General features: G+C 44.8%; 1 protein-coding gene across 1 annotated transcript in view; it reads right to left on the minus strand.

Moving 5' to 3' along the window:
* Positions 1–5,542, minus strand: part of has2 (hyaluronan synthase 2) — a 29,134-nt gene extending 23,592 nt beyond the window's left edge. Inside the window, exon 1 of the mRNA XM_072270896.1 lies at positions 5,003–5,542. The gene's annotated coding sequence lies outside the window, so the exon portion shown is untranslated. The remainder of the gene's footprint in view (positions 1–5,002) is intronic.
* Positions 5,543–12,575: the final 7,033 nt, after the last annotated feature.

Below are 12,575 nucleotides of genomic sequence, written 5' to 3' on the forward strand. Positions count from 1 at the left end.
CTACAACTCATGTTCTCAATATCTATGACTTGTCTTTCTGTATTTGCTTAGTTTGTTATTCTTTGCTCTTCAGTTGCTTGTCCATCATTGCTGTGTGTGGTGTTTTTGTTGATTCTATTGTGTTTATTTGTATTTACAGTGATTGCCCACAAGAAAATAAATATGGTGACATATACTGTATGTACTTGAATACATTTTCTTTGAACTTTAAATGTGCGTGGAAAAGGGTTTAGATTAATTAAAAGTCATTGGTTTAATTAATTCAGTGCAACATCGTAGGACATAGGGCCTGATTTGCTTCTGGAAAAGTCCAAAACTAGAAGGCATCAGTTTAGGGTGAGAAGGGAATGACTGAACAGGGATCTGAGGGACAAACTGCCAGATGAAGTGGTTGAGGTGGATCCAACAGTGTCATTTAAGATGCACTTGGATAAGTAAAAGGAGGCTTGGGGCTTAGAAAGAGATGTGGCAATCACAGGAAATTAGTTGTGTGGGCACCATATTCACCGGGACTGGTCGAGCTGAAAGGTCTAGTCCATGCTGTTTGCTTTACGACTCTATGACTCAGTTTGGAGCCAACCAAGAACACTGAGAGTTCAGTCAATTGAAGAAATCATCAAAGTATCAGTATAACTTGTGATTATTTACTGTTCTCCCGACTTAACAAGAGTGTGTGGCTTCAAGGGCTGGGTGATGCAGGGAAAAATGAGCTGAGATATGAGCTCAGTTTTGTATATACAAGGATAGTGCAGGGATGTATATACTCCATGTCAGCACGGTACAAAATCTGACAGAGCAGAAATAAATATACAAACAACAGGAATTCTGCAGGTGCTGGAAATTCAAGCAACACACATAAAAGTTGCTGCGTTCACCAGCAACTAGAAATAAATATAGTTCAGTTTCAGAATCAGAAATAGAATCTAGTTTATTATCACTAACTTTAATGACATTAAATATTCCCATTCTTGATGAGGGGTCTTGGCCTGAAATGTGGAATGTCTATTCTTCTCCATAGGTACTGCCTCACCTGCTGAGTTCCTCCAGCATTTCGTGCATGTTGATCTGGACTTACAGCTTCTGCAGAATCTCTTATTTATAACATGAAATTCGTCGATTTGCAGCACAGTATAGTGCAAAGACATGAAAAACTACTTTAAATTACAAAAAGAAATAGTGCATAAAACAAAAGGAACAATGAGGTATTGTTCACAGGCTTATGGACCATTTAGAAATATGATGGTGGATGGGAAGACGCTGCTTCTGAATCGTGGAGAGTGGATCTTCAGACTCTTGTATCTCCTCCCCAATGGCAGTAATAAGAGGAGGCCATGTCCTCTGTGGAGCTATTGTGAACATTGTTATCTTAAAAGACTCTACTTACAAACCCCATTAACAAAATTCAGTTAACAGTCTTGGTATTAAAATGTTGGTGTGTTAGGAAAGGTTATTAAAATGACAAGGTCACTGTTTCAGGATCAATCATCACCAGACCTGATGTAAGTAGTTAACCAGAAAGTGTCCTGTAACAACATCAGTCAAAGTGGCAAACATTCCCACATGAAATAATGTCTCTGGCACACAGATTTGTTTGGTAAACCTCTAATTTCAATGACACAACGCACACAGGGAATTTATTGCTTGCTGTTGACACATTGATCCTATGAGGAAAGGTACCTGAACCCCAACATTAAGTGGTTTCTCATTCCGCAGATGCTATATGACTGATCGAGTTCTTCAGGAATTTCTGTGTTTGTTATGCGATGATCAGTTATTGGGGGGAAAGGCCCTAGTGCTGCCTAGATCACTAATCCTAGATTTACAAGCAATAGGACGGTAATGCTTGGTCAGCATTAATAACTCAGGCTTCTGAAGCAATAACACTGTCTGCCATTATTTTGTTGTAGATATTTGGCTTTGACCACACAGTATGCTGAACATGGGGCAGAATGCAATTGGTATGGTGATTAGGAAATGGCTTTAGAGTCTGTGCAGAGGTTCAAATGGAGCCGATGCTCTTTGTGCCAGAAGTGGCGGGCTCAAGTCCCACACCAGCTCAGCTGGAGAAATTACATCCGTGAACGCGAGCACTTGTGGGAGGGTCTTCTCTGATGACACTTGCAACACTTTGGAGCAAAACTGTAGGCATTCCCTGACCCATATTTACATGCCATCCGCCCCCCCCCCCCCTTTACAAGCCACAAAAGCCGATGATCTGCTACTTTCGTGCTCCTGTCTGTGGAAGAAGCTTGCTGTGTACAACCTGGTTTGTGGATTTTTAGGTATACCATGAAAGCTTTATAGTCAACACCAAACTTTCTCTTTAAATCAGCCCTTTTGGCATCAGGAATCTATGGAAAAGCTTGCAGATGTATAGCACCTTACACGTCCTCAAGCGCGAATATACCGGGGAAGGTGCCATTCCTCTCCAAGCCTTTCTAAGGTGCGCTGATTCCTAGGGGTTCAGTGACTTGGTGACATGCGAGGATTGGTCTTGAACAATGACAGCAGACACTCCTCACACTTTCCATTTGGCTAACTTGGATTATAGCTTCCTTCTTTCGTATGAGCCAAGAGAAATCCTTTTCTAATAATGCTCAAATCAAGCTCTGATGGTAATCAGGGCCATCTGCGAGGCGTAATCACAGCCTCTGCTGAAAGTCCCACCCTGCAGATGGGAAGTTAAGGGTCACATCTGGATCTGATTCACTGAACTAACCCAGCAACTGTGTATGTAACAATCAAGGCTCTATATCTTGAGCCTTAACGTACTTCTAAATAGTCTCCGACTTTACAGATCCCATGTAATTTCATTTCCCAATAAGGAAAGAGCTTGGGAATCAGGTGATTGTAACCGAGAACATTGTCGACAATTTAAAGAGTTGGGTCTGTGATTGGAGCGAAGGAAAGAATAAAGGATCAGAGAAGGATTATTGAGGGTCTGCATAAGAGGATAAACACCAGTTGGCTCCAATTGCCTCTTCCTGTCCCGCACTTTAATTTTCAGCGCCATTGTGTTTGACTCCTAACCACTCAATATAGCGTTCAAACATGATACTGCGTCAAAAATGATCCATAGTCTTCTCTCCATTACAAGGCACCAGGCAACATTAGTATTTGTCTGGGGTGTCGATGGAAACATTTAAACACTGGATTCTCCGCACGCATTGACCAGACTACGCAACCCCAGTTCTGTGATAATTACGTCTCATCATTCATTTTAGACCAACCAGTGGAACATTTAAAACTTCAGCAAGGATTAAACCAACAGAGAAAGCCAAAGGAAGATTCAAAATACTGCTGAATTCTAAAACGCAAATGGAAAAACACTGGATAAACTGGATTGCATCTATCTTTAAATGAGTTGGGTTCCACGTCTGCACACCCTCTGGTTTTTGAGAAACACTACTTTCTTTGTAAAGTCCTTAAGCATTCAAAGCCAAATATAATTCATTTGACAAATCCTCAGAAGCCCGTCGATTCACAAGGCTGGGTTGGTAACTAGTTGGACGTGTTGAATTCAGTCCATTCAAAGCCTACCAGTAACTGACCTAAGCACTGCCAACACTAATGCACTCCATTAGAAATGACTAACAAGTGGTGTTTAAATCCAATAAAAAAGGGGCAGAATTTTTTTTCAATACCCAGCACGTCATACAGCGTCTGGGAGAGAAAAGCATGGTTCTTATTTCAAATCTACGACCTCCCAACATTCCCGTTTAACGTAAACTGTAGTATTGTTCGTTTTACTCTTACTTACAATTCTAGTGGTATGAAAAAGCGCCAGGCCTGAATACGTGAAACAAGTTCTTCTGAGCAATGTAGTTGTTTTCCATTGCAGGCAAGTGGGGTCAGTGGCGTGAATATTTAATCTTCAGAGGCTGGGAATGTTAGAATTATGCAATAAATGGGGATTTTGGGCAGCTGGTACGAGGTCAATTGGGAAAATTCTGAAAATAGCAATATTTAATCAGTGGGATTATTCAGTCTGGTCGACTAGAAAATGGAATGTCCAATGGATAGCAAACTTCAGTGGATGTCAAGATCTTTGGTCACTGGGCATATTCCATGCCCATTAAACTGGCCACCTCATTTCACATATCGCGGAGGCCACTGAGCTTGTTCACGCGTCACTCCCGGGGGCTCCCGAATCCCGAGGGGAAATCCCCCTGCAGTCAGCCAATCAGGTGGCTGGGCGTGACGTGGGTTGGGATTGTGACGCGACAAAAGAAGGGAGGAGGGGGCGTTTCCCCTGCTCGGCGTCGCCACGAGGTTGCTTCACAATGGGGGAGTAGGTGCTGGGTGGAAAATGCCCTGCGCCCGTTTCCCCTCTTCTGTGTAAAACTTACAGGGTTCAGGGAAGCAGGTCTAGTACCAACCCGTTTTGCCTTCGCTTTTCCGATCTCCTGCAGGACAATTTGCAGCTACAGCCACACTGTCAAATGAAACAACGTCCTACCCCGCCTCCAAATCCAATTAAGCCTCGGCAGTTTTCTGTACGGCGGTAAAATAAGGATGGTTTGAATTGCATCATTTACTTAACCCTGGTGTAGTTAATTAGCATGCTATTAAACTTCAAGAGAGCCGATCATTAAAACTTAACCAAAAGTTCGTACTCTCGAAATCTACCGGTAGCTCGCAGCTCACTGTGAGTTATCCTTTTTTTAAGAAAAAGTTTATAGCTCTTCCATCCTCACTAATGCTGGATTTGCCAGATGTTTGCTGAGTGGGTGTGCGGAGAAATTTGTCTAACCCAACCCCAGCCACGGGCCTAACCCTTCGCGTACACCAACGCTGTACGGTTTAACAAGCAGCCTCCTGCACACGGGCGCCTTCACTTTCCGAGCGGTCACTAAGAATTAGAAAAGTTGCTGCGATCAACCGTTAGCAAATCAAAATTCAAAGCAATAAATTCTGCAAATGCTGGAAATCAGTGGAGTGTTTTCTTTTGCAAGTAATAAAAAATCTCGTCCGTCGGGTAATTAAAAAACAGTTCACCCACCTTGCTGTATCCTCTGATTGAAGTGGTCTTGCTCTTGAGTTAGGCACAGTTGTCCCGTGTTTGTGTCTGTGTATGTGTGGGGTCTTCAAGTCTCAGGATAGAGTCAATACTTCATCTTGTGCTCGGGGGGCCACTTGGATCATTCGGCACATACACGTCCCCAAAAGATACTGAGCAGAATTTGTGCAGAACTCACGCACAGGGGAAAAAAAAAGCAAGACCTTCTGCAAATTTTCACTTCAGTTCAAATCTTCAGTCGCAGTAGCAGAGGGTTAAGTATTATTTCCCCCAGCTGGTGAAAATTTATTTCAGCATCAACCTGGGACGCGTCTGTTATCAAAATAAATAAAACTTAAATATGTTTAGAATACTCGCATTCGTTTTTCTTTGCATGCATTCACAGTTAGTTTCTAGCGCGCCCAGAGATTAAATCAATGCCAGGGTGAACCAATTCTGCGCAAAAGTTACTTTCCTCCCACTAAACCGTGCGTAATCTTAATAGGCTTCTTTATTCTGGTCCCCTCCTCTTCCCTGCACTGACTTTCTCTAACACTAGTACAGCCCAAAGGAAGTTCCGCGTCTTTTATAACATTTTTTTGGTCGGTGAATCGATGGGGTTTCGGGGGGAGGGGGGGTTCTAAAACCCGCCCACCGGGCAAGCTGAGTACAAATCTTCCCTGGAAACCAATCCTTCCGATGCCTTACTACCTGGATGTTCTTTAACACTTTTAGTCTGTTCGTGCCGTATTTCTGAGCAGGGGAACATTTATATTTTACCGCTGTCACTGACCAAGACTCAACGTGCGCGCGTTTTGTCCGTAAGAGAGAGAAAGAGGTGTCTCTGAAACCGAATATGACTACGTGTGTGTGTGTGTGTGTGTGAGAGAGAGAGAAAGTGCGCTTCTCAGTTTATAAGTACGTTGTGTATTGTGTGCCTGAAAGAAAGGTGTGCACCTTAAAATCACCTGTCTTTAAACTACCTGTATTTCGGATTGTATACCAAGACTCAGCGGAATAGAGAGATGGGCCAAATGGCTGCCTTTCTACCCTCTATAATTCTGTCTTGGGCTACTGGTATCTGAGGGGCTGTCTGACGGCAGCGATACCTCTCTCACATGGCGGAATCATCCACCGCATACAGTTCTTCACCGTTCGGTCCTTCGAGACAATACCGGCTCTTTGAAGGAGCGTTATAATAATTCCACTGTCCTTCTCTTTCCCCGGACCCCTGCAGGATTATTTTCCCCTCATTGTGGACTTGATTGAGGCCATTTACTTTTTTTTAATATATAAATTTACATCTCCGCTCTGTTAACGGGGACGGCTCTATCGAAAATACGTTGCAACTTTAATTGTAGAGCGCGGCTGACCAGACCCATTCATTCATATGTGTCTACTCCCTCTGTAATGATCAACAGAGGGCGTCCCAGGCGGTCTCCTGGATATGAACCTCCGGACCCAGCACGATGTCAGAGCGCCGCAAACGGCAGCAAACCCAGAGCTGTCAGATGGCATGAATAGTTCAGTGCCAGGCTGTAGTTGCACGGCGCAGGACAGAAATAACGGGCCGGTTGGGCCTCTGACCGTTGCTAGGCGTGAACGATGGGCCGAACTGCCTCCTGTGCCGGAGGATATTGGGTGTGCGAGGGAACAGCACAGAAACGGGCTCTTTGGTGCTCCTCGCCATATTGAACGGTCGATGAAGCCATGAACACCTCCTGGTTATGGCTTTTATTTTACACAATCTGTTCGTTTTGTGATTTATAATAATGTTAGGTATTTGCACTGGAGAGCTGCTGCTGCCGTCGCAACCCGAATTCGACCGTCATGTCGAGGGACACCAATCCCAGGTGCGGGCACTAGGGAGTGCAGACGCTGAATTCTCGACCAACAAGCAAGGTGCTGGATCTGAGTTCAGATGGACGGGAAGCACCAAGTGTCTAGTTTCTTCCATAGATGCTTCCTGACCCATTGAGTTCCTCCAGTTTTTTTTACTGTTATACTAATCCCGTTTGCCTGTTTCTGGTCCATATCTCTCAATGCCAATCCTACCCATGTATCTGTGCAAACACTTTTTAAAGCTGGTACCACCAGGCTCAAGGACAGCTTCTATCCTGCTGTTATCAGACTCCTGCGCGGACCCTCATTTTACTAAAAGATAAAGCGATGAAGACTAGCTTCATTACTCACATGTATGTTGAAGCGTCCAGATAAATTTGTCGTTTTGTGTCAACGCAATCCGATCATTGTGCTGGGGGCAGCCCTCAAGTGTCGGCCTGCTTCCGGCACCCACCATAGCGCACTCTCAACTCACTAACCATCACCCTACCCAGAGGAATATGGGAGGAAACCGAATCTCCCAGAGGAAACCTGCACAGTCATGGGGAGAAAGGACACACTCCTTACAGACAAGGACAGAAGTTGAATGCTATCAGGCGCTGGTGCTGTAAAGCGATTGTGTTACTGTGCCAACCCTCGATCCTTGTTGTGGCCCTTACACCTTACTTGTTGGTACGTGTGCTGCAATTTCACTCCTATTGTGACCCTGCATTCTGCGTTCTGTTTCAAATAAAAGTTTCACTGTATCTCGACACATGTGACAATAATAAAATAAGTTCGGACAACGAATTGTACCCCCACCCCCGCCACCATCTCGGGCAGCTCGTTACAGATTCCCACCACCCTCTGTGTGAAAGAACCTGCCCTGTGATTTAACCCTGCAGCTTCTCGTGCGTCAGGAGTCCCAAGAGAGCAACGCAATCCACAGGGGCCAAGATGCGTCCATTTGGCCTATCACTGTCATGGCAGATCGTAGCACGCAGTCCCAATCAGTTTAACGACCAAAGTGAACATTATTTTAAGGTGCTCAGCAACGGGAGAATGTCTGCCCTGGGATTGGGTCATGGAGGACCAGGGACTGCATGTGCTGGAAAACAGAGCCACACCCCACAAGAGCAAGTCACAGTGGGTCAGGCAGCATCTGTGGGGTGACTGGACACTGAGATTTTTCGCTTATCCTGCCAGTAGATGAGAGATTCTGTAGAGGCAGGATTGGGGTTATCTCACTGGGGCTCTAAGGTACAAGAGGCTGCAGATGCTGGAATCTGTAGCAACAAGTCTGAGTTGAAGTTTAAATTTATTGTGATGGCCCTGAGTATAAATGCCATAAAAATGAACTTTTTTTCTGCAGCAGCATGGTACATTACAAACATGACAAACACACATTTCACGAGCATAATATAAATTTAAAATAATATAACTAACAAGAGCAGTCCAGACGAAAGGTCTTCTCTGAAATGTTGACTGTCTGTTTCCCCCCACAGATGCTGCCTGACCTGCCTAGTTGCTCCAGCATCTTCCCTGGTGCTTTGAGGTGCCTGGTTTGTGTATTCCAAGATGTACAGGAGGCAGAGACCATCGCTGCCAGAAACAAGAGAAAGTCTGCAGACGCTGGAAATCCGAGCAACACACACAAAGTGCTGGAGGAACTCTGGAGTTCTGCCGAAGGGTTTTGGCCCGGAACGTCCACTGTACCTTTTGTCCAAAGATGCTGCCTGGCCTGCTGAGTTCCTGCAGCATTTTCTGTGATCATTGTTGCCAGGCCTGCCCAAGGATCTCAGGTTTGCTTCTGGGAACTGAGGAAGGTTTGGGGCAACCAGACTCCAGCCCACACCAATGAATCATACAACGTTGGGTTCCTCCTGCCCCTCCTTGGGCAGAGTTTGCTCACCCAGCACTGACCCCAGCCCTGGAAAGTTCAAATCTTCAGGCACTTTCCTGTCAGGACAGACACAATCATGAGGGGGATGGATAAGGTGAAAGGTCACAGTCATTTTCCCAGGGTGGAAGAATCCAAAACTAGACACCATAGTTTTAAAGTGAGGGGAGACAGATTTAAAAGAGATTTGACAGACACCCATGCTCGAGTGACCCTGGAGAGGAAATATATGGTGTCCATGGGCACCTCAGGGATATTCCTAATGCTAATGCTGAAACTCTTGCTCATTCCCCGATGCTCCTTGCCTGAAAACACTCAAGCACTGAAGACAGTGTGAGGATAGTTTAGGAATCACTGATGTACGTGATGTTTGGAGCTTTTATTATGTTGCCTGGAATAAGGACCCATCCTTACAAAAGACCATCGCAGTACAAGGAGCTCTGTCTGGATGCAGCTGATGTGAGGAAGACCCTAGGCCATGTCAAGCTACAGGGTCTGATAATATACCCTGATGGCTGCTGAGGGACTGTGCAGCTCAGCCAACTGAGCTTCTAGCAGACATCTTCAAAATCTCTCTGGGAGAGTCCATTGTCCCCTTGAGATTCAAGGTATCCACCATCAGCCCAGCAGCTAAGAGGGTGACAGTAATCTCCCATGATGACTACCATCCAGTACACTGACTTCAACAATAATGAAGTGCTTCGAGCAGCTGGTTATGAATCACATTAAATCCATTCTTCCTGCTACATTGGACCCTTTCCAATTTACTTCTCACTCAAATCAGTCCACTGATGATAACCATAACCTCTGCCAGTCCCATCGGAAAAATGGTGCTCACATGCCAGGATGCTGTTTATTGACCAGTATTATTATACATTCAATATGTTCATATGCTCCATATGATAATACATTCTATATTTTCATACATTCAATATGTTCCATATGATCGTAGAAGTTGGTGGGCAAACTGTCTTCATTGGGTTTTAACACCTCTCCCTGTACTGGATCCTGGACATAAAGGCTATTGTCAGTCTATGCTTGCAAAAACATCTCTCGTTCTATCATGCTGAGCACCAGCGCTCCCCAGGGCTGCATACTCATCCGGCTGCTGGTGCATGACCACATTTTTAGATCTGGTTCAAACCAAACTACCAAGTTCGCTGATGACACAACAGTGGTTGGCCTCATCAACAACATTGATGAGACAGCATACAGGGAGGAGACAGAGCAGCAGCTGGTAGACTAGTGCGATCACAGCAATGGGTCTCCACGTGAGCAAGACCACAGAGAACACTGTGGACTTTAAGAAGGTACAGGTTGACCGCTCCTCACTGCACATATACGGCTTCTCCGAGGAGAGAGTTAGGAGCACCAGGTTTCTGGGAGTGCACATAACGGACGATCTCACCTGGTCCCTCAACCCCACCAGTTCGGTCATGAAAGCGCAGCAGCAGCTCCAGTTAGCTCCAGGACCTGAGAAGATTGAGACGAATGAGTCTCCCCTCTCCCCCCCCCCCCAACGTTTCAACCAGTTTTTACAGAAGCACCATCAAGACCATCTGCATCATTGTCTGGAAAGGTCATTGCAAAGCATATGACCGAAAGTCCCTACAAAGGATTGTGAGGATGGCTGAGAGGATCATCAGGATCTCTCCTCCACCCATCAGAAATAGTTATCAGGAGTGCTGCATACGCAGGGCCCTCAGCTTTGTCAGTGATCCCTCCCATCGATCCAATAATCTCTTTGACCCCCTACCATGAGGCAGGAGGTACCGTAACATTAGGACAAGAACTGTTAGGATGGGAAACACCTTCTTCCCCAAGGCTGTAAGACTACTGAACTCCCTGCTACCACCCAGGTCTCATCACATATGAAGAGCCAATAGTTTACTTTTTAACATTTATCATACTGCATATGCACCTTATCCGTTAATTTATTTGAGCTGATGTTACATGATGTGTTATGTGTGTGAGTTTTCTGTACTGTGCTGTGCACCTTGGTCTGGAGGAACGTTGTGTTGTTTGGCCGACTACATATGTACGGCTGAATGGCGATTAACTTGAACTTGAATTGCTCCTCAGTTACAGCTGGATACTGAAAGGCCACGAAACAGCAAATGACCCAGATGAGGTACATCACTAAAGATAATCTCTGTAGTCACCAGTGAAAAAGAGTGGACCTTTCTCTGTGACTCTCCCCAGCTCCTAAGCTCCTTCCTATCTCTGTAACCCACATGGGTCCCTACACCCCTCACTATCACTATAAACCCCTCAAACCCTTGCATACTTCACCTCCGTATCTCATAGTCCATACAACCTTCACAATCCCTGTAACCTCTTCCATCCCCTACACCCCTCTATATCACTGTAGCCCCTTCTGCCCCTACTCCCCTCTCTGTCTCTGTAACTCTGCCTGAACCATACACCCTTCCCTATATCTGTAACCCCCTCTCACCCCTACCTGGCCTCCCACCTCTTGTAACCCTCTCCAGTCCCTACACCCCTCCTGATCTGTAGCCCCTCCAGTCTTCCAGCCCTCACTAACACTGTAACTCCTTTCAGTGTGTTATTCCACTATTTTTACTCGAGTATTTCTTTTTGCACTGCTTTAAACTTTACAGTCTTTGCATCATTCTGTTGGTCTGTGCTCATCGCAGCATTTATTGTTCTATTTATTTTTACCATGTACACTGTTTACCCTCTGAACTTCACCCAAGCAAAGAATTTCATTGCACCCTGATCTATATGGCAATAAATTCATCTGAACCTGAATCTGAGGAACAGCACCTAACCTTCTGACTGGGCAGGCTACAGCCCTTGGGACTTAATATTGAATTCAATGACTTCAGATAGCCAACCTTTCAGTCTGCATTAGCAGGAAGGCATTAAATTAGTGTGACCTTACCCATTTGCAGTGACAGCACTAACGTCAACATGCAGAATCATAAGGAAGGAACAGAGCTGGAAACAGGCAGCTCAGCCCATCGACTCTATCAACCACCCATTTACACTTATCCTACATTAACCCCATTATTTCACTTTAAGGATTCTTTACCTCATTATTTCATGTTCTCATTATTTATTACTATTTATTTACATTTGCATTTTTCACAGTTTGTTGTCTTCTGCACTATGACTGATCTTTCACTGATCCTGTTTACAGTTACTATTCTATAGATTTGCTGAGTATGCTTGCAGGAAAATGAATTTCAGGGTTGTAGATGGTAACACATATATACTTCGATAATAAAATTTACTTTGAACTTTGAACTGTATTTAATTCTCCCCACACTCCGGTCAACTACCCCTAGATTCTACCCTAGGGATAATTTTCAGTGACCAATTAACCCAAACCAACCTTCATGACTTGGAGATTTGGGAGGAAACCAGAACACCCGGAGGAAACCCATGTGGACAATGGGAGAACATGCAAACTCCACACAAGCAGCATCTGAGATCAGTATTGAACCAGATCTTTGGCACTATGGAGCAAGAGGACCTTGTACTGTGCCAGTGGTGACACGTGGTTCCTTGCACTGGAAGACCAGTGTGCTTCAGATGCAATGGAGTGTTCCTACCACTGATAGCAGTTGATGTTATGCCTACCTTGCATTTCTAGGGCCTCATAATATTTTTTACAGGTCATTCTTTCTTTGCTTTGATCTTGCACACCTGGCACAAGGTGAAGGAAGAACTAGGGTATAAATTATCTGAACATTACTTGGCCTTTTTTGTAGAATTGTTAACAACTAAATCTCCCAATCATACACATGTGGTGGAATCATAATACAGAGGGAAGATCTGACATAGGACAAGGGTGGATGCACAGCACCTCATTCCATCTGGATAGCCTCT

The sequence above is a fragment of the Mobula birostris genome, chromosome 1 (assembly GCF_030028105.1).
Source record: "Mobula birostris isolate sMobBir1 chromosome 1, sMobBir1.hap1, whole genome shotgun sequence".
In the NCBI taxonomy this organism is placed as follows: Eukaryota; Metazoa; Chordata; class Chondrichthyes; order Myliobatiformes; family Myliobatidae; genus Mobula; species Mobula birostris.